The 15,335-nt window shown below is 33.9% G+C and overlaps 1 non-coding gene and 1 pseudogene across 1 annotated transcript; one reads left to right on the top strand and one right to left on the bottom strand.

Annotated features, from left to right (window-relative positions):
* The first annotated feature begins 3,185 nt into the window (after positions 1-3,185).
* LOC123609778 lies at positions 3,186-4,120 on the top strand (annotated as a pseudogene).
* Positions 4,121-13,122: 9,002 nt separating this feature from the next.
* Positions 13,123-13,253, bottom strand: LOC123610073. Its single transcript, XR_006718098.1, has one exon. It is a non-coding gene; the product is annotated as a small nucleolar RNA SNORA76 (small nucleolar RNA).
* Positions 13,254-15,335: the final 2,082 nt, after the last annotated feature.

Genomic DNA, 15,335 nt, shown 5'->3' with positions numbered 1-15,335 from the left:
AGCCAAATTATGGAAAGAGCCTAAATGTCCATCAACTGATGAGTGGATAAAGAAATTGTGGTTTATATATACAATGGAGTACTACATGGCAATGAGAAAGAATGAAATATGGCCCTTTGTAACAAAGTGGATGGAACTGGAGAGTGTTATGCTAAGTGAAGTAAGTCATACAGAGAAAGACAGATACCATATATTTTCACTCTTATGTGGATCCTGAAAAACTTAACAGAAACCCATGGGGGAGGGAAAGAAAAAAAAAAAAAAAAAGAGGTTAGAGTGGGAGAGAGCCAAAGCATAAGAGACTCTTAAAAACAGAACAAACTGAGGGTTGATGGGGGGTGGGAAGGAGGGGAGGGTGGGTGATGGGTATTGAAGAGGGCATCTTTTGGGATGAGCACTGGGTGTTATACGGAAACCAATTTGACCCTAAACTTCATATATTAAAATAAATCAATAAAAATTTAAAAAAGAATAAAAGAAAGGATTGTGTTAATGGAAAGGAGATATAAGTGTTTTGAATAAAATATATCATAATGTGATATGATATATATATGAGATCATTCCAATTTTTTAGCCTAAAGTATTATTTTTGCAAAAGAAATCACAGAGGATTTAAACAAAAAAAATCCTTCAAGAAATAGACAAATAATGGATAAAGGTTAAGAAAACAAAGAACCACTTGCTACTTAACACATTATAGCATGCACCTCTATTTCAGATATTCTACATACCCAATTTTGGCTTATAACCAAATTTTCTTAATTGCAACAGTAAACTGTTAGACAAATTATGCATGTATTAAAAAAATAAACCTTTGCAAATGTTAGGTAGAAATAGTTTGATTGTTATTATGTGCAAATTGTGGAAATAGTTATTTGAAGCAATTTTATTGCTGAATTGTCTGTTTGGAAGATATTAAAAAAGGACTGGGAAATATATGAAATGATGTTTCTATAATTGTCCTTAGAAACTCACACTTGGCTGTAATGATATGAACCACGATTAACCTTATTAATATATTTAGCAAGTAACTTAAATATAATACACAGCTTTCTCAGAAGAATTAATTTACTTCAGTATTTTTTTAAAAATTGGCTTTTTAAAGACCTAGTAGGAAACATATAATATTTCTTAATGGAATTTAAATATTGGCGCAATTGTTGTAACATAGTAGGATAACTATAGAAGTTGAAAATATGAAGTTAAAAGTTACAGTATAGATATGAAGCATAGTAGTTATAGGTTTTTTTTTAATGTTTATTTATGAGCCATTGCAAGTGGGGGAGGGGCAGAGAGAGGAGGACAGAGGATCAGAAGCAGGCTTTGCACTGGCAGCAGTGAGCCCAACATGAGGCTCTAACTCATGAACAGTGAGATCATGACCTGAACTGAAGTCAAAGGCTCAATTGAATGTGCCACCAAGGTGCCCCTTGTAGTTATAATTTTTGTTTAAGTCCTGGAATCCTAACATAACACATGGGATTAAAAATAACACAATGTATGTTCCATTCCCCTTGGACATATTCTCTTACTGTGTTTCTTCTTAGTGCATGCAATAGCACAAAAATTTTGATATATTCCAAACAGACCAAGAAACTACTTGTTGTCACAATGAGTAGTCTGCTACCCAAAGTTAAGAGTATTTTCTTAGCCATTAAATCAGTCCTCCCTCAATGAATTGGAAATTTTATTATAGTGAAATGAACAGGTTTGGTAACCCTGGTTAATCTTGCAATTAAATGTACCTGGATCATAAAGAACTATAATCCTTCTAAAAAAGTGGGTAAATTGGGCAACATACTGCCCACTTATTTAACTAGTACGATATAAGCATTTTCATAAAATACATAAATGGGATGAAAGCTCTAGTTTAAAATATAAATGAAATCAGTGGAACCCTATGCTTTTCAATATTTATAAACCACATGATCATGAATAAAATTGAACAAGATCTTACAAATATAAATGTATAACTTGCAGGAGGTATCTAATATTATACAAGGATTCTTACTGAGGCATTAAAATAATACACCACATTATGCTATTTAAGAGGTCTCAAAATTTTAATATAATTTCAGACTGTAAAAAGGAGGAAAATTCTTAGCTGATCATTCTCAATGTCCAAACGTTAACTGTGGGGGCACCTGGGTGGCTCAGTCGGTTGAGCATCTGACTTCAGCTCAGGAAATGATCTCACAGTTCATGAGTTCGAGCCCCGCATAGGGCTCTGTGCTGACCGCTCAGAGCCTGGAGCCTGCTTCCAATTCTGTGTATTATATTTAAGTTCTTAAATATAAGTTACTTAAATTAAGCTGTGTATTATATTTAAGTTACTTGCTAATTATATTAATAAGTTTAATCATGGTTCCTATCTTTACAGCCAAGTGTGAGTTTCTAAGGACAATTATAGAAACATCATTTCATATATTTCCCAGTACTTTTTAATATCTTCCAAACAGAGACAATTCCCTCTCTCTGTGTCCCTTTCCCCCTCCCACTCTGTCTCTTTCTCTCAAAAATAAATAAACGTTAATTTTTTTTTAAATGTGTTGTCTGGTGAAAAGTCATACATACATACCACTGGGGTAAGTATAAAGAAATAGCATTATTTTTGGCACTTGGTAAAACTCAAAGATAACCTTGAATTAGGAGATTCATAAGTAAAAGTTCATAAATAAAAGTTGCGAAGAATGGATCAGGCAATATCCTCCTGTGTTGAGTATGGTCTAGATTGAAGATAAACAAATTTCACTGCTATCTCAGAAATAGTTTTAGGGCATGTTAGGGAGGCTGTTTAAAATCAGATTATTGAAATAAAGCTTCCAGGAAAAATTTTTAAAAAGGAATTGTTCACCAGTATATACATGACTCAGGCCATCATACTGAAATCACATCCACCCAGAGCAAACCAATTAGTTAGTGTCCAACATCTAGAAGACTGATCAAACCCAGCATTCCTTTGCATACTTCAGTCCAGTGGATGCAGTCCTTAACCAATTGATTCCAACACAAAACCCCGTGTGCAAAAACAAACCTATCATTACAAGTTCAGTATTCTATTCCAAGAATCTAGATTTAATTCCCTACTGTTCTTATGAAACACAAAACTACATTACTGAACATTTTTAAATGCACTATAGTTTACAGATAAGACTCTTCTCTATTCTTCTCTGGGAAAACACCAAATGGTCGATGACGCTGGTGCTGCTGGAGGGCCTGGAGGACCCACAGCCCTGGAATGGGAGGCTGTGGTGGTTTCTGTGGAGGCTTCAGCAACGGCCTTCAGGCCTGGCCACAGCGGGGGGGGGGGGGGGGGGGTGGTCGCGGGCGGTAGGGGGTAGACCAAGGAGCTTGTAGAGGCAAGACCAAAGACAAGGAGTGGATTCCTGTCACCACGCTGGCCTGCCTGGTCAAGGACATAAGATCTATCTCCTCCCTGCCCATCAAAGAATCTGAGATCATTGACTTTTTCCTGGGGGCATCCCTCAAACATGAGGTTTTTAAGATTATGCCTGTGCAAAAGCAGACCCGGGCTGGCCAGTGGACCAGGTTCAAGGCGTTTGTTGCCATTGGGGATTACAATGGGCACCTTCCTTGGTCTGGGTGTTAAGTGCTCCAAGGAGGTAGCCACTGCGATCTGTAGGGCCATCATCCTGGCCAAGCTTTCCATTGTCCCCATGCGGTGAGGCTACTGGGGTAACAAAATATGCAAGCCCCACAGTGTCCCATGCAAGGTGATGAGCCACTGTGGCTCTGTGCTGAGATGCTTCATCCCAGCCGCCAGAGGCACTGACATTGTCTCAACCCCTGTGCCAAAGAAGTTGCTGATGATAACCGGTATTGAGGACTGCTACACCTCAGCCATGGGCTGTACTGCCATCCTGGGCAATTTCGCCAAGGCCACTTTTGGTGCCGTTTCCAAGATCTACATCTATCTCGCCCCTGACCTTTGGAAAGAGACTGTGTTCACCAAGTCTCCCTGTCAGGAATTCACTGACCATCTTGTAAAGACCCACACCAGAGTCTCAGTGCAAAGGACCCAGGCTCCAGCTGTGACCACCACATAGTTTTGTATAAGAAAAATAAAGTGAATTAAAGATTGTTAAAAAAAAAAAAAAAAGAATGTTTTCTCTGTTGGGAATAAATCCTTAAGTGTCAGAACTTTATGGTCCATTGATTATAGAGGTCTATAATCCTCAATATTGCAGCCTCCACTATTCTATAATTGTTGCCATCGGGCAATTTTTTAACCCCTGCACCTGAGTCTCAAAAAGTACCAAGGAGAGAGAAATAGCTAAAAGTTCATGGGATATTCTGAAAAACAACATTGAAAAATAATAGGGCAATTTAATAGTATCCTATAATTGGAAACCATTCACATTGTAACCTGTTTTGAAATATAAGCTTTTTGAGGGTAGGACTATGTCCTTTAAATGATAGCATATATTTGTTTTTATATGAAACAAAAATAGTAATTTTAATATGTTGCTTTATTTATACATGAAATATAAGTATATAGTTTTATGTTTATATCTGCCTATTTATTATGAATGTTGGCTTTAGAACCAATACATTTCTGTGTCAAATAAGCACAGATGACACTTCGGTCTGTTTCACATCCCCATGGGCCTTGTGATGGCTTTCTGCATGGCACATAATGGTCTCTGTGACATTCAGGCTTGGATGTCATCCAACTTTTTAAAGCTAAATGTAGACAAGACTAAATTATTACTCATAGGGTCTCCTCAACATCAATCTTTATATTTCTTTTTAGTTCTTCCCTCTGACATCTAGTATATCCTCCTCAATGTCTCAGGGCTCATAACACTGAACTGATTTTAGATTCTGAGCTTTGTTTTTGATGTCCATATTAATCAGGTTGCAAAGTCATCTTATTATCATCCTAGAAGCCTTTCTAGGATATATCTCACTGAGTCTCCAAGGGACAGAAAAACCTTCAGATGTGCTTCCATTATTTCTTGCTAGGATTACCGTAATTCATTATATTCTGGCCTACCTGTCACCTCTACTCTTAGCTGCATAAAGCTAGTGCAGACTCTGGTAATGTGTAAAGGCATACAAAAACTGGAATAACTGATCACATTACTTTGGTAAAGAGGAAATTCTGCTTGCCTCTAGGAAAGCTGTGGATTGTTTAAGCCTTTATTCCACACAAACATGACGGGTTTCTGAACTATAGTCAAGTGACTTGTTATCACTAATTGCTATTTTTCTTTAGGAAAAGTGCCAAGCATTGAAAGTATTCATTTCCAAAAGCAAATTTACCTCATAGAAAACATAATAGTTATGCTCCTGAAAGGAGGAATAATTAACATCTTATAAATTGATTCCCGTTTTTTGTGAACTTGGGAGAAGGGCTTATTATATAAAAGAATCTTGTTAAAAATCACATATTATTTTGTAATGCAAATAATCACTCCTATGTTTATCTGTACTGTAAATTTAAATGTTAGTAGTAGCATGTTAGGTTTAACAGGCAAGGAACACCTGCAATGATGCTGTAGAAATAATCACCTCTGTTTCAGTTGATTCTAAGCCATGAAAAAGTGCTGAAAGAGATCTTGCAATGCAGGGACAGATTTATAAGACTGTCTCTCATCTAGCCACTCACAGACATCGATCAAAGTGAACAATAAAACATACCTACATTCTATTTCAGATGTGATTAATTTGGGTACAGTATTTACATTTCTTCATTCTGGGCTTATTTTACTTTATTATTTTCCTTCATCCATGTCATGCTGTTCCAGTGTCAAAAGTCATTAGAAATCTCCTCTTTTTGTGATTAAATTGCTTTACTTCCCTTTATCTTCTATGTCAAAGGTGACATTGGAGGATCTTGAATGTAACAATATGGGTCTTTCTCCGCATCAAATCCATGATAGATATACAAAATAGGAAGGCATAAGACATACTACAAATTCCCCATGCCCATTCCTCTTACCTAATTCTTATGTTTATCAGTTCTACTGAAGGCACTTCCTATGGTAGACTTTCAATATTATATTAATATAGGCATGTTGTTATGCAACATTCATTAGCCTATTAAAAACACTTCCCTGGGTAATAAATCTGAAAAATGACAATACTTCCCAGGATCATCACTTGCTTTAGGAACTGGAATATAAGGCAATAAGCAAAGTACATTATCTTCACTAATGTTCAGGACAGATGGGAAGGGGCCAGGGATGATGTTGAGGATAAGAAGAATTTTGAAACTAAAATATTCCTTGAGACAAAAAAAAAAAATATTGAGCTTCTCTTAAAAATCAATAATGATATATCATCTAAAAACACTACCTGTTATCCAATTTTTGAAATATTCTAAGTAGCAGGTAGATAGCAAATTTTGGAAAAGCAACCCTCTATAAAACTATTTTATCAAAATAAAGGTGAAAAGCTTCTGTAAGAGTAATAATCAGCACAGTGTCCTAAAGCAATGGAAATCTTACCCTTTGTAGCCTTAAATCCAGGTTCAATCTCTCCTCTTATTAATAGCACCCTTCAATTACTCCCTTACAGTCTCCAAAAAAGTAACAGTTTCAACAGTAAAAGCAGTGGCTACACCTTCCTTCACTATGAACTATGAGCTCCTCCATCTTCTACACCATCCTTGATTAGCAGGAAAGTTGTTATGTTTCCAAATTTCAGTTGATCATAAACACTTTTCCCCTCTCTACATGAGTCCAAAACATACATCCTAACATGTTTTGAGAATTCCTCACACTGAAAAGGGATCTGAGTATAAGGACCGAACAGTTTTCTTTTCCTAAGACATGAAAAACTAGAAATCTTTATGTTGCAAACACATTTATAAGGTCCACTCATTCATTTCTCCATTTATTAATAAAGCACTATTTATTGATATTAGAATATCTACAAGATAACCAAGTACATCTTTAAAGTACCATCAAAGAGCATCAAAAATATGAGAAAATTTCTAATGTTTAACATCTTATTCAAAATAGTCACCATGAAAATTATCAAATTTGTATTATAGTGCAAACTTATTTTGTAGTTTCATATATCTTATTTTATTATTTTATTTTATTTTATTTTATTTTATTTTATTTTATTTTATTTTATTTATTTTTGAGAGAGTGAGACAAAGTGCAAGCCGGGAAGAGGCAGAGAGAGAGGGAGACACAGGATCTGAAGCAGGCTCCGGGCTCTGAACTGTCAGTACAGAGCCTGACACGGGGCTCGAACCCACGAACCGTGAGATCATGACCTGAGGCGAAGTTGATGCTCAACTGACTGAACCACCCAGGCGCCCCACCATATATTTTAAATAGTATTTGGTGAAGGAGAGCTCTACCCTCTTATCGATGTTTAGGGCTTCTAGAGTCTGTCTAGACCTGCAGACGCCATGCCAGGAGGTGGCATAATACTATGAATTAGATAGATGAGGTCCCTGTTCTCAAGAATGTTGTAAAAAAAAAAAGTTAATAAATAAAGAGAATTACAGATTGTGATAAATGCCATCAGATAGTAATGGAAGATGAGGAACCTGACTTAGAGGCAGTGGTTATGAAGGCCTCTCTGAAAACAACATTTAAGCTGATAACTAATGGGTGATAATCAACTTTTCTTTCAAAGAGACAGGACAATAGCATCCTAGCAGTTTTAGAAGCCACAGTAAAAGTCCAATGAAAAGAAGGGGCTTGAAATGATCAAGAAAAAATAAATCAGAACAGCATGGTCAGAGTATATTGACTGAGTGAAGAAAGCGTCAAGAGGAATTTGGAGAGGGAGGCAGAAGAACAAATGAGGACCCATGAACTAAATAGAGCTGTGATAAGTAGTTCCAATATTGTTCTAATTGAAATGGAAACTACTGAAACAATTTAGCAGAAAAATCAAAGTGACATGATCTATGATCTTAACAAATCATTCTGGCTACTGAGTGTAGATTTGAGAAATAATACAGATGAGAGTCTTCAAGTTCTAGTTTGAAAAATTGAGTGGATAATTGTTTCTTAAGAAACAATAAAACTTCTGAGATAAGGAGTCAGAAGGAAGAAGATAAATGAAATAAGGAACAAAATACAAAATTTTCTTTTGGACTAATTAAATTTGAAAAGTTCATGAAAAGATATCAAGTAGGTAGTTTGAATATAGAAGTCTGGAATTTAAAGATGTCAAAGCTTAAAATATAAATTTGGGAGTCTATAGCATTTACAGTATATTTAAAACTAAAAGTTTGGAGGACATCATCTAGGAAGTAGGGTACAGCTAAAGAAAAGAAAATATGACCCAATCTCAAGGTACTCCATTCAGTAGTAGTTAGGAAAGGAGACTGATTATGAAGATAGGAGAAGAGGCAAGAGAAATGAAGATGAGTGATGAGAGTATTTCAAGAAGAAAAGAGTGGTCAAATGTTGTATGCTTGAAGAAAATAAGAGGTGAAAATTGTCCATCAGGCTTGGCTAATGGACCATGGCTGTCATTGGTATCAGAGACAAGGCATGGTGGAGATAAAAATTGGAAGGAAGATATGGTGTTAGATAATGAATTGTGCATGAGAAAGTGGAGATTAACAGGTTAGGTTTATTCCGTACACTGTGGAAGTGTTATTTCAAAGTAAAATACATTTAAGTGGAACTAAGAACTAAAGACAAATGTTACTGTAAAATATTAAATAATGGCACAAAGCAGAGAGTGCCTCTTTAACACACCTAGGCTGCCCAGATCTGTACAGTACTTTAGGTTGATTTTTTAAGGATTAAAAAGTACAATGGGGCACCTGGGTGGCTCAGTTGGTTAAACGTCTGACTTTGGCTCAGGTCACGATCTCAGGGTTTGTGAGTTTGAGACCTGCATCGGGCTCTCTGCTGTCAGTGCAGAGTCCGCTTCGGATCCTCTGTCTCCTTCTTTCTCTGCCCCTCCCTCTCAAAAATAAATTTTAAAAAACATAAAAAAAGGAAATCTTTAAAAAAAAAATACAAGAGTGAAAAGAGAACTTAAATTCATGTAATTTATTTTCCAGATAACAGCAGTTCTTCATTCAGCTGCTCATTTAAGGATGAATAAGTAAACAAAAAGCACCTATAAACTATTTTTGCAAAAAAAAAAAATGTTCTGCAATGGAAAGAAGAAAATAAATATAGTGTGACATATATAGATGAAGAATTTGTTAAACAATAATATAAAATTTTAGATGATAAGCACTGGGCACTCTCAAAAAAATGAAAATATTTTAAAAAGACGAAAGAATAGAGACTGAATAAAAACTAAACCGAAGGATCTAAGAAAATACCTTGAAGAAAAAAAATCATGTCTTCATAAAATTTAAATATTATTAGAAACAGTCAAATGAAGAATCAACAATGCTAAAAATTGAACCTATGATGTGGAGAACAACCTTGAGAAAAGCACAGGCAAATATAAATTGGAAACATCAATCAGAAAAGGAGAGTATACAATTAAATCCAACAAATATTGAATCTGTGTATCTGAAGAAGAGAATGAAATAGAAAAATATGCTCAACTGCATAACAAGTACAAGGCTGTTGGTAAGTATGGGTTTTCCAATTATACAACAATGCTTTCACCTAAGATTCTTTCCACAAATAAGTTTGTATCCATTTTAAGTAGGCTCCTCATGCAGCATGGAGTCCAAGGCAGGGTTTGAACTCACAACCCTGAGATCAAGACTTGAGGTGAGATCAAGGGTTGGACGCTTAACTGACTGAGCCACTTATCTACCTTGTGGCTGGCTATATTTAGGTACCAAGAACTGACTGCAGTTTTATAGCTCAGAAAAAAAGGTATTTGTAAAGCAGGTGACCTCTCCCTCTTTTTCAGTTGTCTTAATGGAAAGATAGGATTAATCAACATTTAAAATTCCAAATTAAAACATAATTGAGCTAGTAACTTCCCTGCCCTATCTTGTCTTTATTGCTGGGTTAATATTTACTGTTGCTTATATCTAAATCTAAGATGATATGGTCTAAAACTGGAAATGCTGATAGCCTTTAGTTATTAAGAATATTATGGAAGAAGTAAATAGTAGACTTATTTTGGTTGGATAGTAACTGAAGATGACAGTACAGCCAGAGCTTCAGAGAACGCTTGCAATTCTTTTTCACCACAAAATAGTGGCTGAGAGAAAAAAAAAATCACATGTATGTATTTATAATATATAACAACACACATTTCTCCTATTTAGATGGCAAAATATGCTAATATATTTGCAAATCTGTTTAAAATGGATATAATTTAGAAACTATGAACCATCAAAACTGACTCGAGAAAAACTAAATACACCAATGACAATGGAAAAAACAAAGAAAGTTGTCAACCATATCTCAGAAATATATTGGCAAATATTATAATAATTATTCTAAATCTATGAAGGAAAGCTTTCTATTACTTATGATTTTATAGATCTAATGTCAAAGCCTTATAAAAATAACTAAACAAATTATATGTAAAGTTTATTTTTTAACATTAGGGTCAAAGTTCTTAATAAAACAATAGCATATAAATTTAATTATATATTAAAATATGATTCAAAGTGATTTTTAAAATATTCCGGTATTTCAAAGACTATTTATACATCCTTCAATAGGTCAGAGAATAAAACTATAAGATCACCTCAAAAAAGTTCTAAAATTTATAGGCTAAAATTCAAGATCCATTGTAGAATTAAAAGAAAAAATTAAATGCTATTTAAAAAGCAATATAAATCATCATTATGCTGAATCCACCAAAACCAGGAATAAGAAAAAAATTATACTTTCATATTACTTTACAAAAAGCTATTAAAGTAACTCAAGATGAACATAAAAACAACAAAATATATAAACATTGGAAATGAGGACAAATTATCATCATTAGCAAGTAACATTTTTATCTACCTAAAAAAAAAAAAAAAGAGAGAATCAAACCTTAAAAAATTACAGTTCTTTATGATGATAGTAAAACTAACATTTGAAAAACAATTATTTTCTTATATACCAGTCAATGTCAAATATAAAATCTAATATGAAAATAATAATTCCCATTGGCCAAAAATATATAAAGATATCAAATTTCTCAAAATAAATGTAATAAAAAATCTATAGAAATATGTAGAGAAATAACATTAAATTAACTTAGGGAGATAATACAATATAAATGAAAATATAAAGCTCTGTTTTTAAAAAGGCAGAACTATAAACTTGCCAAATGGTAATTCTAATCTAAATTTCAATAGAATCTTTTGGAGGAAACTTGCAAACAAATGTGTATAGTGTTTTATGAAAAATAAATTAGATAAGCAAAGACTGAAAAAAACTATATTTACCTTCACATGTATGAAAATCTAGAGAAATTTAACAATTCAACATAGTGATGTTTATAAAGAAATAAATAAAGCAATGGAATAGAAAACAAAATTCAAGGAAACTAGAATAATACCCTTAATATTTAGTATCATAGAAAATCAATACCTCAAATCAATATCAATACTTAAAATCTCAGGAAAATGATGCAGTTTTAGAAACTGGACTATAATTTGGGAAAACTGTGAAGTAAATTCATTTTGCTTTGTTTCACAATTTTAACATAGATTTTAATATAGTATTTTAGCCTTAACATCCCACTTTTTAGGAATTTGAGAATCAAAACACATTGTAAGTTCAAAATATATATCTTAGTGTTATTAGTAAAAAAAGGAATTAAAATATGTTGACTAAATGTATTACTGTACATAAATATTGACAACAGTTAATGTGATTTTGTAGAACATTTATGCAGTTTCATTCCATTTACATTGAATGAAAAAGGCACGTTTAAAAAAAAGAAATTTTTTTTCTAGCTAGTGTGTTTGAATGATGGTTTTTATTTTTGTGATACACTGGATTTGATATAATTAGCATCTGAGAAAAATAAATAATTATATACTATTACTTGTTTTTAACATAAGCATTCCAACCCAGGATTCACCATTTATGACATACATATGTGATCTTGGGCAAATCAATTAACCTTGGGGAGTCTCAGTTCCTTCAACTAATAGTAAACAAACAAACAAAAAAGGCTAAAATTCAAGTTCCATTCCAGAATTTAAAAAATTAAATGTTATTAATTTTTTATACATGCAATACATGTGTAAAGTATACTGTGTCATGTGGATTTATTAATAGAAAACACCATTTTGTATAATTCTATGGAGAAATATCTGATATGCAAAATGAGATAATTAAAATATGGGGGATATATATATATATATAACCTGAAAATGATAATTTTTCTATATTAACTTGACTGTACTAAATTTGGAAAAGAAATCTGTAGTAGGGTACAGAAATGTGGGTATTTTCAAAAAAGCTTTATGGACTTTTCTGAATTACATCAAGAAAAACTGCAAAGTTCTTTTAAAAAAAACCTCAAGTGAACTTAATATCATTTGACATCAATATTAAAATACACACAAGGCATACAATTAAATTTATGTGGATGGGGTTCTTAGGGAAATAAATATATCGCAGTAAGCTTAAAACCTCAAAAAGTTGGAAAAAAAAAAAAAAACCCTACTACCAGAAAGTCAAGTAATGATAAATTCACATATTTATGTAACAAAAGTTTGGTCCTAATGTCTTGGTTTAATAAGGACACTACTTTATAAACCTTTGCCCCACAGACTGCACATTTGTAAGATATACATGTCTTTACCTCTGTCATAATATGTTAAGAAATTGTTTAGGGAAGTGGTTTTCATTTTTAAATTTTTTTTTTTTTTTAATGTTTATTCATTTTTGAGACAGAGAGAGACAGAGCATGAATGGGGGAAGGTCAGAGAGAGACGGAGACACAGAATCCGAAACAGGCTCCAGGCTCTGAGCTGTCAGCACAGAGCCCGACACGGGGCTCGAACCCACGGACCGGGAGCATATCATGACCTGAGCTGAAGTCCGCCGCTTAACCAACTGAGCCACCCAGGTGCCCCATTATTTTTTAATTGCCTTTATGATGAACTGTGCTTCTTTGATGGAACCAAAATTTTTGAGGGTTGGCACAGACCAAAGATGAGAAGAAATAAATTAGTTGTCAATCTTACCCAAGTGCACGTCATAGTTACTTTCCCAGTCACCCGCAGCCACAGCCCGATGCAAGCCGTCTCGCGAGGTTAAAATGGTCGCGGGCGGATGCCCCGGCAGCCCCATTTACGCGCAAGCGCGTGCTCTGGCGTTGCAGCCTGACCCCAGGCTCCACGCGCAGACGCAGTGGGGGCTCAAAGGCAGTGAGGCATCATGGTTACTTTTAAGAGGCATTGAATACCAATCATTTGCCCTGACGTTATATGCTTATAATTTAAATTCTTACAGAATTTTTTTCTAAATTATTTTATATCAGCTTTAAAAAATGTGTATATTGATAAGGTCAGTGAAGCTTAAGGAATAAAAATAAGAGTTTTACATCAGGAGGACACTGGCTATTCCTCGCTGAGATAGGTGATAATTTCTTTAAACACGAGGAGCCTCATTTGTGAATGGGTAACATCCGGGTACTCACCACACATGGTTGTTGGAAGAATTAAATACAACTGGCACAGAAGCAGCAGCAGTAAATGTTAAATATTTTTAGTAATATTGGTGATAATTATGTAGCATCCTTTGGTTGTTTATTCCTGAAAAGGTATGGGGTAAATATTCTTCATGTGTAAATTTTGTCAATAACTTAAACGTGAACTCTATAAGGAAAAGACTGCTGTATTGATTAGTAGTTAAACCACGTGTTTCAATTGCGGTTCTTCTTAGCTATATGATAATGGTAACACTAGCTATCCATTTTCCTGCATTTACTAAGAGTGATATGCATATACAGACAGTCCCCAACTTAGGATGGCTCAACTTATGATATTTTGACTTTAACACTATGTGAAAGCAACATGCAATCAGTAGAAACTGTACTTTGAATTTTGAATTTTGATTTTTTCCCAAGATGGTTAGAATGACCATCATCAAAAAGGGAAGAGATGACAAATGCTGGCAAAAATGTGAAAAAAAGAGAACACTTGTGTGCTACTGGTGGCATTGTGAACTGGTATAGTTCCTATGGAAAACACTATTAAGTTTCTTCAAAAAATTCAAAATAGAACTGCCATATGATCCAGCAATTTCACTTTTGGGAATATGTCTGAAGGAAATGAAAACACCATGTTGATGAGATATATGCACCTCATGTTTGTAGCAGCATTATCCACAGAAGGCAAGCCATGGAAACAACATAAATTTTCAGTAATGGATACATGGATAAAGAAATTGTAGCATAAATAAACAATGGAATATTATTCAGCCATAAAAAGAAGGAAATCCTGCCATTTGTGACAACACGGATAGACCCTGAGGGCATTATGGCTATGTGAAATAAGTTAGACAAAGAAAGACCAATAATATATGATCTCACTTACGTGTGGAATCTAAAAAACAAAACTAAACTGAAAGCCAAGACAAAATAAAACAAACTGATAGAAAAAGAGATGCAGTTTTGTTGTTTCTGGAGGCAGGGGATGAGGGATTGGGGAATTGGATGAAGGTGGTCAAAAGGTGCAAGCTTCTGGTTATAAGATAAATAAGTACTGCAGATATAATGTACAACATGATGACGATAGTTAAAACTACTCTGGTAGGTTTATCTGTGTGTTGTTAAGAGAGTAAATCCTAATAGTTGTTTTCACAAGGAAAAAGCTTTTTTTTTTTTTTTTTTTTGGTATATATATGAGATGATGGATGTTAACTAACTGTGCTAATCGTTTCACAATATACAAGTCATTATGGTATACACCTTAAACTTATACGGCGTTGCATGTCAATTATATCTCAATAAAACGGGGGAAAAATTAAAAGTATGAAAAATGATCAAATGCACAATAACCAAATAAGTGTAAAAAAAATGAGATTTTGAAATTTCACTATTAAATTGGCAAAAATTAAAATGTACATGATCCACCAATAATTACATGTGAAGACATTATGGCACATTAACATGATGAATTGATATTTGTCCATTAAATTGAGCTAGCACTAAAACATTTGACTGGGAATGATTTCAACTTTCAAGGTGTACTCAGTGAGCAAAACAAGATGCTATCAAGGGTATAGCATACTAATTATTCTGTAAAAGAAAGAGACAAATCTCTATAAACTAAATAAATAGATCTATATCGCTATATTTATGTATGGAGTGTACATGAGGTGTATAAGTGTGTATTTGTGTGTATTTACAAGTATATATATTTATATATAAGTTTATACAAGTATAAATGTATGTATTGTGAAAGCATTTATATATAGAAACAGTGTGTATATATATATACTGGCTATATA

Source organism: Leopardus geoffroyi, chromosome B2 (assembly GCF_018350155.1).
Source record: "Leopardus geoffroyi isolate Oge1 chromosome B2, O.geoffroyi_Oge1_pat1.0, whole genome shotgun sequence".
Taxonomy (NCBI): domain Eukaryota; kingdom Metazoa; phylum Chordata; class Mammalia; order Carnivora; family Felidae; genus Leopardus; species Leopardus geoffroyi.
The sequence above is the reverse complement of the archived record's forward strand: the minus strand, read 5'-3'. Positions and strand labels throughout refer to the sequence as shown.